At 36.9% G+C, this 12645-nt stretch overlaps 1 protein-coding gene across 4 annotated transcripts in view; it reads right to left on the reverse strand.

Annotated features, from left to right (window-relative positions):
• The window catches only part of LOC126471102 (ubiquitin carboxyl-terminal hydrolase 15-like), a 184954-nt gene that overhangs the window by 156197 nt on the left and 16112 nt on the right, over positions 1-12645 (reverse strand). The window lies entirely within an intron of this gene.

Consider the following 12645-nt stretch of genomic DNA (forward strand, 5'->3'; position numbering starts at 1 on the left):
AAAATTTAATACAAATATAGCCCCTGAGTTTAAGTACTAACTGTGTTACAAGAAAATCACATTATGATTTATTATATATCCCTCACAATTTAAATTACAATCCTGATTTGCAGGAAATGATTGGTGTATAATACCTCACCCGTGAAGGGTCACTGGAGACTGAGCCTCGTCTGGACTCTAAAATTAAATCAGCTCTGTCATTTTTAAAGCAAACATATGAAAATTTGCCTGAAGTATTTAGGAAACTACAGAAAATCTTAATCTTGATGTGAATTTTATCAACAATCTCTCAAATTCACGTCAAGTCACAAAAGCAGCACAGACACTGACTGCAATATTAACAATGACAACAACAAACACTTTCCTGAACAACAGAAAACTAAATTGCTAGTTAAAGCCAGAGGCAATTCAAACAAAAATCTACTAGGTAATAACTACAAAGTGCCGATTTTGGCGGACAGTCATGGCAGGAAATTAACTAGTGTATTTAATGACACAAATAGTGACACCGCAGCTACTGGAATTGTGAAACAGGGAGCAAAACCGAGTGCTGTCCTAGACGATACCAGCCCAAAAACTAAACGTGGCAAGAAATAAACCATGTTGCATGTTTAAGCAGCTCAAGTGGTGTGGCAAACCAATCAAAACATTAAATTACTGTTACAATACCTCATAGACACAATTTAACTTCAAGTTCATGTGCCAGCAGAGAAGTACACAAGATAAACACCTCAATCATACAGGTTTGTTCATGGTATGATAATTGTGATGTTATAGAAATAGGCAATATTAATTGATCTTTACACATCAAACATGGGCTACATTTAAACTGCAAAGGGAAACTTTTTCTGTGTGATCAGGTGGACAGAATAATTGAGAAAAGGCTTGAAACAAATAAACGAATGGGCACAACAAATTGTACAGTCAAGGAGGTTGTAAGAGTTTAGTTCCAGAGTCATCACAAAGTACAAATACTTCATGTAAAAAGCAGGTTCCTAATCACTTAGAGGGAAAAAAAAAAAAGATTACTTACCCTCATGCAAGTCAACATTCACAGTATTAGGAATAAATTACTAGGTTTGGAAAATTTTTGTGGGTTAAAAAAAATTTTATGTATTGTGCATCTCATAACACTGGCTTACAGAAAATCAAGTAGATTATTCCACAACTAAGGAAGACATTCTGGCAGCTATGATGTGTAGAAATGGGGGCGAGGGAGGGGGGGTTTGCAATATTTATCAGAAAATACAAAGATTTTTTTAAAAAATAGATGTAAGCTCATACTCCTCAATTAAATGGAGAATATAGTTGTATAAGACCAATCAAGCAGAATGTCTTAATTGTCAGTTTGAGTAGATACCCAAATGGTGATGTTAATTTTTTGAGAAATTTGAACAACTGGCCAGAAAAAATTTTAAAACTTAAAACAAATGATCCAGTATGTGAGGATTTCAACAGAGTTGTCCCGTTCAGATGAGACCGACTCAAAAACATTTTTAAACCTACTCAGAGCATTAAATTTATATTGTATTGGCAATAGCTCAACATGTGGGAATGCCTGTTTGGACACTATTGTAGTTAATTTCTCAAGAGATCTACACAATGTCAGCATAGCAGACATACCACTATACATTGCCAGATAATGATTATGTAACTGCAAATAAGATCAAAGCACGATATGGGTTGGAGATCTGAAAGAGGAACATATTCAGTTATTCGCAGACTGCCGTAGAAATGCAAAACTGGGACTTTGTCTATGAAAATGACATAGATAAATCAACTACTGAAACCAAACAGAAAATGTAAAAAGCTTAAATGGTAAACTAATGGCCTTGCTGGTATCGGGGGAAAAGACACTCTCACTGTAAAAGATGTATAAAAGTAATAGCAAATGTGGAACAGATCAGTATGACATTTCTTATTAAGCTTATCTGTAAAAAAACAAAATTACCAATCCCAACTTGACAAACAAGTTGCCTATGAAAATTATGTAGGAGCAGCTCCGAACAAACGTAAGGCTGCCTAGGATATTACAACACAAGAATCCACTTCTACCCAAACTAAAGATGTTCTGCTTTAGCCAGAAGAGCTCAATATATACTTTACTACTACAGTAAATGAATTAAGATCTACAATAAACAAGTCAAGCACAACAGCAACTAACATACTTGGTGATCAGCTTCGTAGAGGTCATGAATTCCATTGGGATCTTGTCACACCCATAGATATAGCAAACGCTGTTCCAAAATTTTCTAACAAGAAAAGCATGGACTATTTGGCTACTTAACTACACAATAAAAAGGACAAAACATCTTATTTGCAAACCACTTGCTTTTGTTATGAATAAATGCCTAGAATTTGAGTACCTATATATCAAATGAAGAAAAAGCAATTCCCTGAGTACTACAGACAAGTGTCTACTGCCACAATCTATTTCAAAGTATTTGAATCTGTTTTTCCACTTAGAACTTAATGAATATTTTGAAAAACATGACCTTTGTAGTAGACAGCATGGTTTTGGACAAGGAAAAAATCACTTCTGCTGTCCTTGAGATTATTAATCAGACATTAACTGGATTTGAAAATAAGAATACTGTCTCTCGAGCTATGCAATTTGAGTAAGGCTTTTGACTGTATCCCCTGTGATATCTTACTTGCCAAACTACAATATTATTGAATAAATAATACAGCACTGGAAATAATTAATTCTAATCTAAACAACAGGAGGCAATTAATGTCAATTCAAAATAGGCATTCTTCCCTGACAAAGCCACATCTGGTTTGCCTCAAAGCTCTGTCTTTGGACTGTTCTTCTTCACTGTTGCAATTAAAGAATTGCCACATTATGTTGGTTTTCAGTCAGTTATTTGCTATGCCAATGACACAGCTTTAGTCACCACAAATCAAGATATGTTGAGGTTACACCAGAAATCATAAGACACACTCTAACACGAAAATGGTTCTCATGTGATACGCTACTGTCAACTTCACCACCACCGGTTCAAAGTCCAGAGCCTCATCTCGCAAGTGATGAGGAAAGGAGAAGGGGGAAGGAGTAACACCTTATAAATAGACCTGGATCCATCTGGCTTCAGATGGTAGCATCCAGTAAGAGCCCCTGCCTAGGGTTACTAGGTGAAACATGGTCTACGTTCTCAAAGGTGCAAGAGGAAACACAGATTTCCAACAGCAGAGAAAGCTGAACTACTACCTCCAGGACTCACAATCTTGGTTGTATTTTCTTGTGGCTCTCTGGCTACTCCCAAAATAACTTTCATCAATAACGGAAGTGTGCAATGTAAACTATTTTACCCCAGGTGGACAACCCACCGAACATCCACAGACGTTCGAATTCTGAAGAGTCTGCAACGTTGCAGACAGACAAGCCAGAGTGTCTTGGAACCTCATCCAAACTTCAACATACATAGTAACTTTTTAATGTAAACACATTGTTGAAGCCTGTGTGGAGTTGCAAGTCTCCTATCGGGCACCTCGCTAGGTGGCAGATTGGGGAATGCTCATGGGATATGGTGGACACTGGGGAAATTAAATACCCGGGGCAGACCAAAACTAGCAAAACAAGAACTGCTGCCTTGCAGTTGGGAGTTGGATCTCCAAATGCTGAGGGAAGAAAACCCTGATTAAAAATCACCCATCCCCTGGTAGGGGTTGAACGCAGGGTTGACAGCCCGCTCTGTAAAAAACCAATTGTTGCGAAACTTCTACAAAGTAAAGTCGGACGGAAGAAGGAAGACGGACCTGGCATAGAAAAGGACAAAGAGGATGGAATACAAGTAAATGAAGGAGGGAAAATAAGGAAGAAGAGAAATATAAGGTGTAGATCAGATCTATATACTGGTACTTGGAATGTGAGATCCCTATATCGACCAGGAGCACTGAAAGTAATGCTGGAGCAAATAATGAATCTGAAGCAAAGTGTAATAGCACTACAAGAAATTAGATGGACAGGGAGTGGAGTTTTAGAAAAGAAAGAGGCGAATATATTCTATGGCTGCAGCGAAAGAAATCATGAGCTGGGGACAGGATTTGTTGTACACCATCAATTAAAGCATTTGGTAATGGGATTTACACCCATTAGTCCAAGATTATCAACACTCAGGATAAAGGGGAAATTCTTTAACTATTCCATAATTAATGCCCATGCACCAACAGAAGAATCCAAAGAAGAAGAGAAAGAAATATTCTATGAATCTTTGGAATGAGTATATGATGAGTGCCCAGGGCATGATATTAAAACAACAGCTGGAGACAAACGCTAGGGTGGGGAAAGAACAGATTTATAGACCAATAATTAGCCCTGACAGCAAACATGCAACAAGTAATGAGAACGGAACAAGGCTTATATTGTTTGCAGCATCTAGAAATATGGTAACAGGATCAACACTGTTCCAACATAAAGAAATACATAAGGGAACATGGAACTCGCCGGATGGAAACACAGTAAATCAGATCGACCATGTGTTGATAGATTTGAGACACAAATCGGACCTACTGGACGTGAGGAGTCTCAGAGGCTCAAACATAGATACAGATCACTTTCTGGTATGGGCATGGGTGAGGGCAAGGATGTCTAACACAGCGAAAGGAGTCCGACCCAGAGCACAGAAATATAATATAACAACTTTAGAATCAGTGGTAGTTAGAGAACAGTATCAGGAGAAGATAACTCGCATTCTTGAAAACGCTGGAGAATATGACAATATCAAAGATCAGTGGGAAGCAATAAGAAAGACGATGGAGACATCGGCAAGAGAGATACTTGGAATTGAGACAAGGCAAGTCTGATACTGAATGCGAAATAGTAACTGAAGAAAAAAAAGCATATAGAAGGAGACTGCGATCACACTGTACGAGGAAGATAGTAGAAGAATACAAAGAAAAACAGAGGACTGAAAAGAGGACTCACCAAAGAAATAAGAGAGAATGGATGAAAGCAAGTGTCCAAGAAATGTAGCTCATGAAAAGCAAAAGTGAAATAAAAAAATTCTATAGAGAGGTGAATGTGGCATGGAAGCCTTTTGGTAGTAAAACAAGCTTAATAAAAGATGAGACAAGGAATATAATAAGTGAAGAGAAGGGAATATGCGAAAGATAGTGCAAGCATTTTGATAGTCTCCTCAACCCTAGTATAACTATACCAGAGAATCCAACAGAAACGAATGGGGAAAAGGACCCAGACATCAACACTATCCCACCAAATAAAGAAGAAGTGAAAACTGCAATATAGAAATTGAAAAACAAGAAGCCGGCAGAGACAGATGGTATTCCAGCAGAACTGTTTAAGCAAGGAGGCACAGAGCTGGAACGAAGCCTTCTGAAAATGGTCACCAGAATATGGGAAAAGGAGAAAATGCCCCAACAATGGACAGAGGGTATCATATGTCCCATATATAAGAAAGGAGGTAAGGTGGAGTGTGGCAATTACAGAGGGATCACACTAATTAATTTGGGATATAAAATATTCTCTAATATACATTTTGACAGAATACTCCCAATCATACAGAGGGAGACGGGGCCGTACCAATGCAGATTCCTTCCCGGGAAGTCAACTATAGATCAAATATTCACCTTAAGACAAATCCTGGAAAAAACAAATGAATACAGGGTTGGCACACATCATCTCTTCATAGATTTCAAAGCAGCCTATGATAGCATAAATAGAGAACAGTTATATCAAGCTCTAGACGAACTGGGAATCTCGAGAAAGTTGGTAAGGCTGGTGAGAATGACAATGAGTGAAACACAAGGTAGTGTAAGAATAGGAGGAATGATGTCCAATACATTGAGTATTAAAAACGGAGTGCGACAAGGGGATGCATTGGCAAGTCTTCTCTTTAATGCCGCCCTGGAGAAGGTGATGAGAAACGCAAATCTTCTGAATATGGGAATGATCTTCTATAAATCAGTGCAGATACTGGCCTATGCGGATGACATAGATGTAATAGCAAGAACCCAGAAAGCAATTGAAGAGACATTTGCAGCTCTCGAACAGGCTAGTAGGAACATGGGGTTAATTGTTAATGAACAAAAAACAAAATATATGGCAGCTGGAAAAGCACATAGAGAAAATCTGCCAAATGCAATAACAATGGGCAATTATACATTTGAGAGAGTTGAACATTTCAAGTACCTGGGCTCGACAGTTACGCATCTAAATGATACCTCCTATGAAATCAAGCTGAGATTAATACTAGCCAACAGAGCCTATTTTGCCGTAACAAGACTTCTATCCTCAAGGCTCCTGACTCTTGCCACTAAATTAACTATCTATAAATCACTTATACTACCAGTGCTTACATATGCCTCTGAAGCCTGGACATTAACAACTAAAGATATTGAAACACTGGATGCATTTGAAAGAAAGGTACTTGTAGGAATTATCGGCCCAATCTGTGAAAGAGGAAGATGGACGAGGAGATACAACCACGAGTTGTATATCATATACAAAGACCAACCCATCAGAAGGATAGTGAAATCATCCAGACTAAGGTGGGCGGGACATGTGTCTCACATGAATGATACAGAAGTACCAAAAAGAATATTACAAGGAAAGCCAGGAGGGCAGAGAGGATGTGGTCGACCAAGAGCCAGATGGGAAGATGGAGTAATCAAAGATCTTAGGAAGATAGGCTATAGAAACTGGAGAGTATTGGCAAAGGACTAAGAGAAATGGAAGGAAACTGCAGAAGAGGCCAAGGCTCATCATGAGCTGTAGAGCCAAGAAAGAAGAAGAAATTGTTGAAGATTGGAAAACTAAAACATTTTACAGATACACTAAAGAACCGCAGCATATTCACAGTAGCTAGTCAAGAAATGCCATACATAGATACAGATAGCTTCGACACCAAAGGTTTTAGGACATAGCTTCGACGCCAAAGGTTTTAGGACATACAACGGGAAAGTAGGACAGAGTGACGAAAAATATACCACATTTTGAAATAGCCTTTATAACTGACCAAAAAAAAATCTTAACTCAATAGTTGATTTTGATACCCCTCTGGAAAAACACTAGTCTTACACCCACAAGTACAAACAAAATTTACACTATTATCAATGCCCCAGCCCCTATTAATATAGATATCATGAAAAACTAAATGAAATTATTCAGAAAATTCTGGATAAACATATCACCATTCTTCTTCGAGAATTTAACGCACAAATTGGTAAAGAATGAAAATATAAGAAAATTGTTGGAGACTATCCTGCCCACAAAAGAACCAACAGAAATAGCGCCAGGCTAGTAAAATTTAGCCAAGCACACTACCTAATTCTTAAATCTACAGCTTTCAAAAAATTACCATGAAAATGAAAGGACATGGACATCCCCAAATCCCAACCTAGTGGAATTTCAAACTTGGATCATGTGGCAATCAAGGAAATTTCTCGCAAAGAAATCATGAATGTTACAGTATTCAGGGCGCAAACTTTAATTAGGACCACTACCTCTCTAAAATTAAGTTCAAAGTCATCCCAAACAACAAACACAGCACAAGACAAATCCAAAGTCAAAAGTACAACACCAAAAAAATATTACAATCAGATGCATTCACAAAAGCAACAGAAAAGATTCAGACCCAAAGTTGGGAGGATACCAAGTAAAGTTCATTATGACAACCGAATGAATAGCATCCAACATAAAAAACAATAAACACACCTGGTAGTTGCTAGAGCATGATGCTCTCATTGGAACAAGAAATGGCAAAACTGGTAATCACAGAAAACAGAAGGAAGCAGCTTAAATTTCATTAGAGTTAAAAAACTGGTACACAAAAGTATAAAAAGGATAAAGAAGACTCATGAAAACAAAACTCTTCTCCAAATCTATGAAGAATTTACTAAAAATAACACAAGAAGCTTTTACAGAATGTTCAAACACAGGTTATCATGATACAAAGCTCCCACCCTCCAATTTTGAGGTGTAAACGGGACCACCACTCACAATAACACGTAAAACTGCACGATACTAGCAGGCTACTTTGAGAAGCTCCTGAATTGTGAACCCACCCTTGAAAAATCTGAATACATCCCAAATAACAGTGAGAAGTTGGATTCAGAACCATCAATGACTGAAGAACTACGAAAGGTAATTTCAGAACTGAAAAACAATAAAGTGTCCGGAGAAAACCAAATAGTGGCCAAACTATGTAAAAAAGCTGACAAAAATGCAATTACATCCCTTCAATGTTTTTCCAATAAAAGCTGGAAGGAGAGGAGGCCCCCGCAGAATGGAGAACAGCTCTCATCCACCCTATCCCCGAGAAAGACAAAGACAGACCCCAACAATTACAGCAAAATATCACTGCTGTATATAACATACAAGGTTCTTTCTAACATCCTTTTGAACAAGGCAGAGCTGCAACTCGACCCGCAAATCGGGGAATACCAGGGAGGGATAGAAAGGGCACATCATGCTCGGAACAAATACTGGACAAAAACACAATGTCATATCCTTCTTTGATTCAAAACACATATATGATTCAATAGACAGAGAATCTCTTTTAGCAGTCCCGGAAGAAATGGGTTTGGATAAGGATATGACTAATATCACAAATGCGACCCTTAAAAACACAAATACATTTTCGAAAGTTAAATTCATCGGTGAACAATCACAACCCTTCAAAATAAAAACAGGAGTGTGACGGGGATGGACTCTCACCATTGCTGTTCAACTGTGTGCTTGAGAAAGTAGTCAGAGAATGGAACACAAATATAATGAGTGGTATAAGATTGGGTTGCAAAAGGAAGAACCTTAAAATAAATTGCATTTCCTTTGCATATTATATGAGCCCGTTTGCCGAGACAATAGAAGAAGCACAGGAGCAAAGTCTTGAACGACAGAAACAAGCACTTAAGATAGGTTTTCACATCTTCGAAAAAACTAAGATGATAAACATCAAGAACTCACATAAACACCTCAAAGTCGAAGAACAAAAGACTGAAGTAGTACAAGAATTTAAATATCTCAGAATGGATTAGTTGGAATGCTGAGGAAAGCAAAGCAATGGAATCCAGAAAAAATAAACTTGAACTGGCCTTCCAATTGACAAAAGATAAATACAACAAAAAATCCCTTTCATGGGAGTCCAAAATTACACATGACAAGGCAGTGATTAAGCCAGAAGCACTGTATGCAGCAGAAACACTGAACACTACTTCCAAGGCCAAACTGAGAAACTTGAAATAAAGGAAAGAAAATTTTTAAGGAAAATCATAGGACCAAAATTCCAAGATAATAAGATATTATACATCATAAATGAAATTCTCTACAACAAAGTCTAAAATTTTTCGTACGCAGTGAGAAAAAGGAGAATGAATTTTTAAGAGCATCTTCTCAGAATGAACTCTAACAGATTAACCAAACAAATCTTTGTCTTTTTTCATAGCTGCAAAACAAAACCCAACTCGTTTAAATAAACTGAGAAAGATCTTGTAGAATAAAGGTTTCAGAAAATACACTTATCAATTGAACAGCTAAATTAATTACTAATGATTAAAATATAAAGTTCCAAGACAAATCTACACAAAAGCCCAAACGCATCATCTCGAAAGAAGAGAGGTAAAGATCAGAAAGAACGAGGAAATATTGGACACTGAGGAAAGAACACACAAAAAATGATTGATCCAACATATTCCAAAGAGACTGAAACAAAAGAAGAAGAAAACTACTGTGCATTCTAGAGAAAACTCAACACCTGTTGCTGGGACTAACAAAAGACATAGAAGCAAAATCTGTAAAAATGCTTGATATACACACGGAGTACAATCTAAACTGGCAACCCCATATTAATCACATTTGCAGAAAGATATATAGGGTGTCCTATCTCATATGTAGCCAAATTAAAATCTTAGGGCAGCTTACTTTGGACTTTTCCAATCTCACATATCTTATGGGTTGTTGTTATGGGGTCATTCAAGTCACATCAGTGGTGTATTACTGATTCAGAAAAAAACTGCTATGAGTAATATGTCAAATCTGTCCAAAGGAACACTGCTGCCCTTTATTTGTTAAGACCAAAATAATGACAGTGATAAAGTTTATATCTATGCATCATTGTTATATGTGAAAACAAGAGCAGAGTTTGACACCAAAGAGAACATACTGCCATGACACCAGAAACAAGAAGTGTATTGACATTCCTTGGCACAGGATGGAAAAAAAAAGAAATTAAATTAAAAAAAAAAAAAAAAACACAAGCAATTCTCACAAAGTGAAATGTCTAAATTTTTTAATAAATTGCCACATTCCGCAATCAAGGCTCCTTTCAATAATTTTAAATGTAAGTTGTTTAAATGGTTCATTAACAGTCCATTCCACAGTCCGGGATAATTCTTGGATATGAGTGGTGCAGAAATTGAGTCATAGAATTATGATTACAGTTCTGTACAACAGGTTAATTTAGAATAAATTATTTGTACATGCACTGTGAACAGTAATTAATATAGGGATTGCTACTGTATATCAATGTAAACGCTGTGTGGCTAGGTCTTCCCGTCGGGTAGACCGTTCGCCTGGTGCAAGTCTTCAGAGTTGCCACTTCGGCGACTTGCATGTCGATGGGGATGAAATAATGATAAGGACAACACAACATCCAGTCCCTGAGTGGAGAAAATCTCCGACCCAGCCGGGAATCAAACCCAGGCCGTTAGGTATGACATTCCGTTGCGCTGACCACTCAGCCACCAGGGGCGGACATTGCATAGCAATGTGAAGCCCATTCTGCTACATGTGATCAATAGCTAATAAAGAATCGTTGCCTTAACCACTGTACCACCTCACTCAGTACTCATTAACATTTTTATTACATTTTTCAATGTTTGTACTGGTCTAAAAGTTAATTTACTTGTATCAAAAGTAAAATTCACTTAACAAAAATATAAAATCACAATGAGAGAAAATGTCTGGTAAGTACTTGACTTCAGAAGGCAAAATTCCAATACTGCCAACACATTTAAAAGTGATAATACTAGTCCAAGTTTTTAAAACTATTAGTTCTTTCCACAGGGTAGAAAAAGGACAGATTAGGGAAGAGGCAGGTTTGCCATCATCCTTGCAACAGGTGAGTCCCTATCATTCTGGGTTGCATGTGATCTGCCTCTCTCTTCTAATCTTCCCTACAATCATTTTTTTCCTCCCTAAGGAAGAAACCAATAGTCAAAAAAGTTAGGACTAGTTTTTTTCCCCACTTTGAAATGAATTATTTTAATTGCATTACGCACTTCATACTGACCAATGAGGTACACTTCTTGAGGAAAAAGAAAGTGTTAACAGGTCTATTTGCCCCTTTTCACATTTGTATAATCATACCAGGCACCTGTCATGATATGCAAATAGCATATACATATTAAGCAGCTTACATGGCAATGGGTCTATGTCAATTTTAAAAAAAAAGTTCCAATTTACAGCATTTGAAAGTTTGGTGGTTTCGGCATTGATCACATTGTAGTGGCACGACATGACAATTGCTACCTACCATTTTGAAATCAAATTAAAATTTTTCTATCATCTACATTAAATTTCATGATCACACACTGTGAAATATATTGATCATCTTGGGGGGGGGGGGCGCATGCTAATACATTTTAGTCAAACCATCAAAGGTACCAGAATACATAATTACATCTTTAAATTTCATTTTGCAAAAGGCATGCTTCAGTATCACACAAAGATAAAGGAATAATCCTTAAAGCATGGGACACCACTCGAGAAAATATAACTAATGGTGTTTTTGTTACCTATTGTGTTTTCTCCTGCTATAGGACTATTGGAAATTTTAGGTCATTTTCTATTCAGCTGCTTCACAAAATGCATTACATTCAAATATTTGCAAAAAATTTGTTTCAGCATTGTTCTTTTTATACAAAATACTTTGTTTAAAAACCATGGAACAAGTAGCAAACCACATGAATCATGTTTAAAAAGACATGAAACAAAAGATAGTGAGCTTCTGCAGAGCTGTCTGTGGGGACATTTTTCGTTGAGTTCACCATATTTGGAATTTCTTTCCTTAGGTAGGTATCCCTTAATTATTCATAATGGATGATAAATTCAGCATAGGGATAGTAACTTCAACTAAATGTCACCTAAGAAGTTACACTAAGAATGAAGCTACATAACATGTGAGTAAAACATCTCAGTAATAAAGCAATGATCACTGATCACAAACACAAAAAGATGATGATGGAACAATTTGTCTTCATTGTAAATAGTTATTTTAAAAAGTAAATTAATTTCTTAAAAAAGAGAGAAAAAGACAGAAGAAACCTATAAAGCAAACATGACTACTATTCACTATACAGCAAAACCCAGCCACATCTTACTTCAAAAGAATTAAAAGTAAATGCAGGGGAATAGTTATGTGCGTCTTGTCATAAAACCTTCTTTAAAACCCAACCCACAACTATGATTATGATGATGATGATGAACATTTTGGGCACCCAAAAATGACAGTATTACAATATGAAGAAGTTACAAACACCTTGAATACTACTTTCACATAACTAGGAATAACACATTCTTCATGAGAACTGTAAATAGGATCATGCAAAAGTTTAAATTAAAAAGAAAAACTGGGGTAAACATAAGGAAAAAATTACACAAAGCTAGAAAGAAAAAATTCTTCCCCC

Source organism: Schistocerca serialis, chromosome 3, assembly GCF_023864345.2.
Source record: "Schistocerca serialis cubense isolate TAMUIC-IGC-003099 chromosome 3, iqSchSeri2.2, whole genome shotgun sequence".
Classification (NCBI taxonomy): Eukaryota; Metazoa; Arthropoda; class Insecta; order Orthoptera; family Acrididae; genus Schistocerca; species Schistocerca serialis.